Source organism: Thalia democratica, unplaced genomic scaffold (assembly GCF_965202585.1).
Source record: "Thalia democratica unplaced genomic scaffold, ktThaDemo2.hap1.1 HAP1_SCAFFOLD_419, whole genome shotgun sequence".
Taxonomy (NCBI): domain Eukaryota; kingdom Metazoa; phylum Chordata; class Thaliacea; order Salpida; family Salpidae; genus Thalia; species Thalia democratica.
Window position 1 is genome coordinate 47,501 of NW_028139484.1, and position 10,000 is coordinate 57,500.

Below are 10,000 nucleotides of genomic sequence, written 5' to 3' on the forward strand. Positions count from 1 at the left end.
TCCGGTATTGCAGTACCTCCGGAATCGGCTCGCCTCCCCTCTGGGGGAGTTTGTATACATTTATTCACAACCTGTAGCATGGTAAAGCCCATAGAAAAAGCCTTGGCAACCGTTGCTAATCACTCTGGCTTCAGTTCAGTACACGAATGAATCTTTCGCCTTTTACTAAAGATTTCCGTGGACAGGAGCAATTTCAATGAGTCTTAACAGACTTTTTTTCGGCTGTCGACAGTCTTCTGACATCGGCAGCTTGCATACTATTTATCATACAAAAACATGGCTCAAGAAGAATTATTTTCCGGTTTTTCTTAGCTTCCAATTATGTGACAAAGAAAATTTCATAAAGAATTTTCGTAGGTTTTTTCACAGAATATGTTATTTTCATTTTAGTTGATGTTTTTATTTCATGTTTTATTTTCTAATGTACTTATTGGGTGCTGAAAGAGCCATAAAAACCTCATAATCGAACAATTTACTAAAAAATTATTAATATTGAAAGATTTAAATTTCGAAATAACCTACCTACGGTTAATCTACACGCGTTTAGAAGCCGTAAAAAAATATTTTCGACTTTGTAATGGACCAAACAAAAAATATAGAAAAAATTATCGAAAAAAAAAATCTTTTAAAACTTACCTTACGTTAGTCCTTATGCGTTGCGAAGCTCAAAAAAAATATTTTCGACATTATAATAGAACAAACAAAGAAAATAGAAAAATTTTCCAAAAAAATAAAAAGTCGAAATTCGAAAAAAGAAGAAAAGTGGTCCTTTTCTAGGAGTTTTTTATTCCCAAAAAATGGGTTGATGTCCCCGTAACCCCTAAAAAAAGGGGGTCGAAATAACATTTTTTCATCATGCTTCAAATGGGCTGAAAAATTTTTTACGGGGTCTCTGGACCAAACAAAAACGATCTGTCGAGTCAGAATTCCGAAAATCGAAAATTCCCGAAATTTCTGTACTTAAAAGGCGGGGCGCCCACTATCGACAAAAGTGTGCCAAAACCCACAAACGTTGTGTTACGCGCGCTAAGATAAACACAAGCCTGATTGCTGAAAATGTATTCTATTTGAATAAGGTAAGTATCAACATCAAGGAAGCAATTCCTTTATTATAAACTCATACTCTGATATGCGCTAATATTGCTCGTGAATTGTTATTTAGTTTAAAAATATAATTTATATTACTTTTATTTTATTTTAATTCTATATAATAACTATTTTATATTTTTATTAAAAATTTTCTTGTTCAGTTTCTAAGCAACCACAGTTACGTTTATATGTTTAATTCTATTGTATTCTATATTTATCGATAATTTAATAAATGTTTTAAAAGACTATTCTGGTTTTCCACGCTCTCTTCAAAAATGTGAGTTCTTTTAATTCTTCCACTTAATTATTCATTTTAAAGTAAAACAACTAGTTATACATATTATTATATTATAATGTATGTGTATTAGATACTATTATTTTATAACATAAACATAGATGAGTTATTAAATTAAACGTCAAATATTTTATTACCTAAAATTAAGTTAATCGTAAAATCTGATGTAGTATGAGATATTCTTTAGAAACTAACTATAAATATTCTTGAAGTAAAACAAAACCATCTATAAATAGAACAATGAGAAATAGTAAAACAAACTAAACACAACATGTTTATTTTAACATTGTTTTTTATTTAGTTTAATCACTTAATAAACTTTACTTCTAATCATAGTATTTAATATAGAATATAGTTAACAATCTTTTAAACAAAGTCTTAAATAAAGTTACAGGGAGTAATTGTAATTAAAACACCAAAAAAAAAGGTTTTAATAAAAAAAATACTTACATCAAGTTAAAATTTTATAAGGATTAATTTTAAAATATCAAATTGATTGTAAATCAAGTGCAAATAGGTTTTTTAAACAAACCGAAGGGTTTATAAAGGCTTGTAAACGCTTTCAAACGCCTACGACCATACCACACTGAGCACACCCCATCTCGTCCGATCTGGGAAGTTAAGCAGTGTCGGGCGTGGTTAGTACTTAGATGGGTGACCGCTTGGGAATACCACGTGCCGTAGGCTTTTGCTTTTTGAATTCATCTTTTTTGTACTATTTTTCTTTCTGACCTATTTATACTTATTACTCGTTTATTTACATTTCTTTAACGCTTAAAAGAAAAGTAAATTCTAGTTATTAGCAAATAAAAACGTAAGCCAATCAGATAACGTTATTTGCTGTTTAAACCAATTAGAGCGCTAAAAAAGTGGTTTGACCAGTTTGAGATATCGAAAAAATAATGGCACCATCTTGTAGAGTACAATTTTCTGAGTTAAAATTAATACAATTAGTCTTTTATACTAAAACTTAAAAGTTTTTTTGTCCAAAAACAAATAAAAGCGTGGCTACTTGAAAAATCAAACGAAAATAAATTTTGCACTTTTGTATTGTGAGTCATAATAAGTTATTTACTGTTACCAACAGATACTAGCAAAAGCTTTTTAAAGTTTTGTATTAACTTAATGTATTTGTAATTACTTTTACTTAATAGAAACTATTGAATTACGTTTACTTAGTTTACTTTTGTATGTGTATTAAATATATAGCAATTTTGCTTGAACTTAAATAAAGATTATTAAACTATTAAAAGAAAACTATCAAAGTTTACTAACTCAAAAGCTAAATCTTAGTTATATTGTTATAAACATTTATGTTGTAATTTACTAATAACTAAATGAGTTTATTTCAAACAAAAAGAATTAAATAATGTTATGTTATGTCAAGCCTACTATATGAGGTATATAGGTATATAAGGTATACAAGCTTATGTTTGAAAGTTATAATAATTAAAATAAAAATAAATATTTAGTTGGTAAAATTTGTATTTAATATGCTTTGAAATTAGAGTTAGTATAGATGTTTTTTTTTAAATATAATAAATATAAGTATTTAGTTACTAATAATAAACTAAAATACCAATTTTGTAGTTATTACAAAAAAAAAAACTTATCTTACTTAAAGTTCACTGTAATTGAAACATTATACAAAAGCTTTATAATTATAAGCTTTGAATAATTCTATTTGAATAAATAATAGATTCATAACTATATTCATGTTTGCATATTTAAATTATAAAAAGTTAGTGTTTTGTGTATTGACTTTATGATTATTTTATTTTAGTAACTGTTAGTTTTATACTTTAATAAAAGAAATATGGTTAACAAGTAAGTTAAAAATGAAAGAAGCATAAAAAAACACACTAATTAACTGCTTATTCAATAGTTTGATTATTTAATTATTTTTCTGTTATATAGTTTAATCGTATTGTATAAAAAATACAGAGGTTTAAAGTAAGTTTGAATAAAAATAAAACAAAACATATAATATAAGCATTAGTTAAAATACATAGTTTTTTTTTCTAAAAAAATTTAATTCTTTAATAATAAGTAGTAATTTAAATAAAAAATAATACAAGTAAAGTTATACAATATATATACTATAGTTTGTCAAACTAGGCAAACACTACTAGGCAAAAAACAAACTAGGCAAAAAACCTACAAAGTAGGCCACCACTACAATCCTATGTTCCAACTGGAAATTCAATGAGATCGTTACTGTACTTGTGATGAACGTTGATAATCCCCAAGATTGTAAGTCGAAGGCCTTACCCAACCTAACCAGCGCACTGGTTTTCTTACAACTGAATTAATCAACATTTATTATTGAATATAATCATTATTGATAGATAGAGGAATGTTGACAATCAACAACAGATTGTAGGTCAAAGGCATTACTCGACCCAAGTACCCACAACCTAGATTGAACAACATTTATTAGATAGATTTGTTTAATGATAGATAGAGGAATATTGTCAATCCACAACAGATTGTAAGTCAAAGGCATTACTCGACCCAAGTACCCACAACCTAGATTGAACAACATTTGTTAGATAGATTAGTTAGATAGATAAATAGTACAGTATAATCTCAAAGAATTTGAAGCCCGAACATTGAACGATAGTGGTGTTTCGTGACGACTAGCGGGATTCGATCTTACAACCTTCTGCTTATGAGTCAGCTGATAAGACCACTGACCCACCGCGCCACGACAAAGATAAAGAAATATTTTGCTATATAAATAGGTTGATTTTTATAATTTTGTTATACAGTGTCAATTACAGTGAACTTCAAGTAAGATATACAACAGTATATATATTTCCGAGTCTGACTTTGAGTACTTTTTATATATTATTAACAAGATTTTTTAGGAGTAATATCTGTTTAGTTCTTTAATATATCTTTAAAATAATAATATTTTTTAAGGTGTTTAAAACTTTTAGAAGCTGTATGTAATGTCTTTTAGTTTAATAGTTCTTTTAAATTAGTAAAAAAAATAAACATGGTTGAGTTATCAAATTAAACAAAATAGAACGTCAAGTATTTAATTACTAAAATTAATTTAATTAAAAAAAAATCTCAGGTAATCTAAAATGTCAGGAATTATTTAAAAATAAATATAAATTTAAAACTTATTATATTGAAAAGATTGATGAATAATACTCTTGAATGTATGCAATGTTTGTATTTGTAATGCAATAACATAAATGGATAGATCAATGACAAATTGTAAACATATTGTATTATTTTATTTTACGATTTTATTTTATTTATTTAATAATTCAATAAACTTTACTTCTACTTTTCCTGGTCTTAGGTAATTTATAGATAACAATTATTTAAACAAACACTTTTGTACAGTTACAATACAGTTTTAGTACAGTTTGGGAGTAACTGTTGATTAAAAAAACAAAAAAAAAGTTAATTCAGGTTAAAATTTTATAAGGAATAATTTTAAAATATCAAATTGATTGTAAATCAAGTGCAAATAGGTTTTTTAAATAAACCGAAGGGTTTATAAAGGCTTGTAAACGCCTTCAAACGCCTACGACCATACCACACTGAGTACACCCCATCTCGTCCGATCTGGGAAGTTAAGCAGTGTCGGGCGTGGTTAGTACTTAGATGGGTGACCGCTTGGGAATACCACGTGCCGTAGGCCTTTGCTTTTTGAATTCATCTTTTTTGTACTATTTTTCTTTCTGACCTATTTATACTTATTACTCGTTTATTTACATTTCTTTAACGCTTAAAAGAAAAGAAAATTCTAGTTATTAGCAAACAAAAACCTTAGCCAATCAGATAACGTTATTTGCTGTTTGCTTATTTGCTGTTTAAACCAATTAGAGCGCTAAAAAAGTGGTTTGACCAGTTTGAGATATCGAAAAAATAATGGCACCATCTTGTAGAGTACAATTTTCTGAGTTAAAATTAATACAACTAGTCTTTTATACTAAAACTTTAAAGTCTTTTTGTCCAAAAACAAATAAAAGCGTGGCTACTTGAAAAATCAAACGAAAATAAATTTTGCACTTTTGTATTGTGAGTCATAATAAGTTATTTACTGTTACCAACAGATACTAGCAAAAGCTTTTTAAAGTTTTGTATTAACTTAATGTATTTGTACTTAGTTTAAATTAATAGAGTTTATTTGGTTTACTTTATTATGTGTATTGAATGTGCTAGTATCTAAAAATAAATACAACTAAAACAAAACAAACAAGGAGAGTACTTGAATAGAACCAACACAATTTACAGACCAGTTGTGTACTAAATTTAAAGAAATTCTGAATAGTGAATATGCAATTATTATTATAAGTTCAAAGTTCACTTTAATTTAAATTAATGTATTTTGTAAATTGGTTTTATTTAATACGATAGTAGTGAATTACTTTATTTAATTTACTTTAGTATGTGTTGTATAACTTTATTTAAACCAGAAGCAAAACGGGATTATACTTTCAATAAACTACACAATTTACAGACCAGTTGTGTACTAAATAAAAAGCTATTGTGAATGGTGAATATGCAATTATTATTATAAGTTTATAAGTTCACAGTTTACAAAAGCTTTAGAATTTAGTTACTATTTTGTTCATATTTGCATATCTAATTTATGAAAAGTTAGTGTTATGTGTATTGGCTTTTTAATTTCTTTATTTGTAGAACTGTTAGTTTTATATTCTAAAGAAACATTTTTAAATAAATATGTTTAACAAGTAACTTAAAAATGGAAGAAATATATTGTATATATTGAACTATTTATATTTATTCTAGCTATTTGCTTAGTGTATTTATTAATGTGATTATTTTATTTTGTTGTTTGTCTTATAGTTTAATCGTATTGTGTTGAAATATATATATAACAAATACAGAGGTTTAAAGTAAGTTTAAATGAAAATAAAATAAGACATATAGTTGAAATATAAGTTTAAAAAAATAGTTTTTTTTTTTTTTTTTTTCTTTGTTTGTTTGATTGTTTGTTTATTATATAATCGCGACGTGTCATTTTATTACTTTTAAGCATACTAAATATAATAATAGGTATAGTTATAGGAAAAATTCAATTAGTTTCTAATGTAATAAAAAAGTTTATTTCCACAAATAAATAAATACCTGAAAAATCAAATGAAAAATAAATTTCGCACTCCTGTATTGTGAGTCATAATAGGTTATTTACTGTTACCAACAGATACTAGCGAAGGCTTTTTAAAGTTCTATGTTAATTCAATGTATTTGTACTTAGTTTTATTAAAATGACAGTATTGATGGTTACGTTTATTAAGTATGTTTATTTAACGTTATGTAACTCAAGTAAAACCAGAAGCAAATAAGGAGACTACTTTCAATAAACTACACAATTTACATACCAATTGTATACTAAACTTAAAGCTATTCTATTTTATTCTTGATAGTTATTTTAAAGTTATTAAATTATACAAATGTATTTTGTAAAGTAGTTTTATAAAGTTACTATAGTTTATTTAACTTACTATAGTATGTGTTATATAATTTTAATTAAACCAGAAGCAAAAAGGGAGACTACTTTAAATAAACTACACCATTTATTGTTATATATAACTCTAATAAAACCAGAAGCAAAAAGGGAGACTACTTTAAATGAACTACACAAATTAAAAATATATTATTATTTATAAATCAATCGTGTTGTGTTTCAAAATACATTTTTCAAATAATGTTTTACAAGTATTTATCAGTTATTTAGTTTTCTTTTTATAGTTTAGCCGTATTGTTTTATTTATTTGTTATTATTTTTATTTAATTGTTTGCTTATTATATTTATCGCCATGTGCTTAAAAAATAAAACAACTATAAAGGTTAAAAAAGTAAGTTTAAATAAAAATAAAATGAAACATACAAAATAAGCTTATGATTTTTTATTATTATTATTATTATTATTATTATTTTTATTTTATTGTTTGTTTATTATATCTATCGCCATGTGCTTAAAAAATAAAACAACTATAAAGGTTAAAAAAGTAAGTTTAAATAAAAATAAAATGAAACATACAAAATAAGCTTATGATTTTTTATTATTATTATTATTATTATTATTATTTTTATTTCATTGTTTGTTTATTATATCTATCGCGATGTGCTTAAAAAATAAAACAACTATAAAGGTTTAAAAAGTAAGTTTAAATAAAGATAAAATGAAACATATAAAATAAGCTTATGTTTGATTTTTTTATTTTACTTTTATTAAATTGTTTGCTTATTATATTTATCGCGATGTGCTTAAAAGAATAGAACAAATACAAAGGTTTAAATTGTAAGTTTTAAATAAAATAAAATGAAACATACAAAATAAGCTTATGATTTTTTATTATTATTATTATTATTATTATTATTATTTTTATTTCATTGTTTGTTTATTATATCTATCGCGATGTGCTTAAAAAATAAAACAACTATAAAGGTTTAAAAAGTAAGTTTAAATAAAGATAAAATGTAACATATAAAATAAGCTTATGTTTGATTTTTTTATTTTATTTTCATTTAATTGTTTGTTTATTATATTTATCGCAATCTGCTTAAAAAAATAAAACGAGTATTAAGGTTTGAAAAGTAAGTTTAAATAAAAATAAAATAAAAATATAAAATAAGCTTATGTTTTTTTTTTTTTTTTTTTTATTATTATTATTTTTATTCAATTTTTTGTTTATTATATTTATCGCAATGTGCTTAAAACGATAAAACAAATATAAAGATTTAAAAAGTACGCTTAAATAAAAAATAATACAAATAAAGTTTATTTATAATAAATATATATATATTTAAAACATTAAAAAAAGTAGTTTATACATATTTTTTTTTATTTATTTCTTTTAAACATATTAAATAAAGTATAAAAAAGTATTAAAACATTTAAACGTAGCATAAATAAGCTTAAAACATTAAAATAATCGAAAAGAAACAAAGAAATTGAAAAAAATCGGAAAAAATCGGCAAAAAAAGTTCAACAGCAACATTTGAGCATCATACACGTATGCATTACTTTACACTAGTGAGAGAGACGTGTTTGTGCGTTCGGTCGACTTGACGAGAAAGCGGGCTTAAAGCATTACTGTTTAGCACCCGAGGCGCGGCTATTGCAGCGGCGGCGAACGTGCTATGTAAACGCATTGGAGCAGCGTATGAAAAACTACAAGCGTCCAGCGGCGGTAGGCTTATAGCTTTGCGAAGTCGTCGAGACGAGTAGCCGACGCAGGCAGGCACGGCTCGAGGCGGGTAACTGCAGCAGACAGATGGCGTGTTGCTGCTGACGAGTTAACCGGCAGAAGGCAAACGGTTGGTCGGGAGAAAGAACAGTCAGTTGTATAGCTGCATGCTGCAGTCGACGCGGGCTGGCGCTTTAAACAGCAAAAGGCCGGCGCCGACTTTCAGTAACGTTCGCAAGGCTTTTAAGCCGAGTGATAGAAAAGGTCTGTATTTATACAGTAAAAACGCTCAGTCGAGCAACGGGTTTAAACGCCCTCGGATAGTTATCTGGTTGATCCTGCCAGTAGTCATATGCTTGTCTCAAAGATTAAGCCATGCAAGTGTAAGTACGAGCTCACGTACAGTGAAACTGCGAATGGCTCATTAAATCAGTTATGGTTCATTTGATTGTACGCTTTTACATGGATAACTGTGGCAATTCTAGAGCTAATACATGCGTAAAGCGCCGAACTGACGTGAGGCGCGCATTTATCAGACCAAAACTAACCGGCTTTCGGGTCGTTACAATGGTGACTCTGGATAAGCTTGCGGATCGCACGGCCTAGTGCTGGCGACATCTCATTAAAGCAACTGCCCTATCAACTATCGTCGGTACGGTATCGGCCTACCGAGGTTGTAACGGGTGACGGAGAATCAGGGTTCGATTCCGGAGAGGGAGCCTGAGAAACGGCTACCACATCCAAGGAAGGCAGCAGGCGCGCAAATTACCCATTCCCGGCTCGGGGAGGTAGTGACGAAAAATAACAATGCAGACCTCGTACGAGGTCCTGCAATTGGAATGAGTACACTTTAAACTTTTTAACGAGTATCCATTGGAGGGCAAGTCTGGTGCCAGCAGCCGCGGTAATTCCAGCTCCAAAAGTGTATATTTAAGTTGTTGCGGTTGAAAAGCTCGTAGTTGGATATAGGGACGGCGAGGTTGGTCGGTCGAAAGGCTAGCACTGGCCTTGTTGTTCTTGTTGGTCGGTGCCTTCGCGGTGCTCTTAACTGAGTGTTGCGGTGGTCCGGCAAGTTTACCTTGAAAAAATTAGAGTGTTCAAAGCAGGCTTTACGCTTGTATAATGTTGCATGGAATAATGGAATAGGACCTCGGTTCTATTTTGTTGGTTTTCGGAGCACGAGGTAATGATTAATAGGAACGGACGGGGGCATCCGTACTGTGCCGTTAGAGGTGAAATTCTTGGATCGGCGCAAGACGAACGACTGCGAAAGCATTTGCCAAGAATGTTTTCTTTAATCAAGAGCGAAAGTCAGAGGTTCGAAGACGATCAGATACCGTCCTAGTTCTGACCTTAAACGATGCCGACTAGCGATCGGGCAGTGTCGAACTTAAGAACTGTCCGGCAGCTTCCGGGAAACCAAAGTCTTTGGGTT

The 10,000-nt window shown here is 28.5% G+C and overlaps 5 non-coding genes across 5 annotated transcripts in view; all 5 read left to right on the forward strand.

The window, feature by feature from the left end:
* The window catches only part of LOC145846353 (U2 spliceosomal RNA), a 196-nt gene extending 158 nt beyond the window's left edge, over positions 1 to 38 (forward strand). The window contains exon 1 of the small nuclear RNA XR_014370739.1: positions 1 to 38. This exon is cut by the window's left edge and continues 158 nt beyond it. This is a non-coding gene — a small nuclear RNA (U2 spliceosomal RNA).
* Positions 39 to 119: 81 nt separating this feature from the next.
* LOC145846359 (U5 spliceosomal RNA) lies at positions 120 to 234 on the forward strand. The gene has a single exon (XR_014370745.1). It is a non-coding gene; the product is annotated as a U5 spliceosomal RNA (small nuclear RNA).
* A 1,718-nt stretch (positions 235 to 1,952) lies between these two features.
* On the forward strand, positions 1,953 to 2,071 carry LOC145846342 (5S ribosomal RNA). Its single transcript, XR_014370729.1, has one exon. It is a non-coding gene; the product is annotated as a 5S ribosomal RNA (ribosomal RNA).
* A 2,855-nt stretch (positions 2,072 to 4,926) lies between these two features.
* LOC145846370 (5S ribosomal RNA) lies at positions 4,927 to 5,045 on the forward strand. Its single transcript, XR_014370755.1, has one exon. It is a non-coding gene; the product is annotated as a 5S ribosomal RNA (ribosomal RNA).
* A 3,845-nt stretch (positions 5,046 to 8,890) lies between these two features.
* LOC145846365 (small subunit ribosomal RNA) overlaps positions 8,891 to 10,000 on the forward strand; it is a 1,808-nt gene continuing 698 nt past the window's right edge. Inside the window, exon 1 of the ribosomal RNA XR_014370751.1 lies at positions 8,891 to 10,000. This exon is cut by the window's right edge and continues 698 nt beyond it. This is a non-coding gene — a ribosomal RNA (small subunit ribosomal RNA).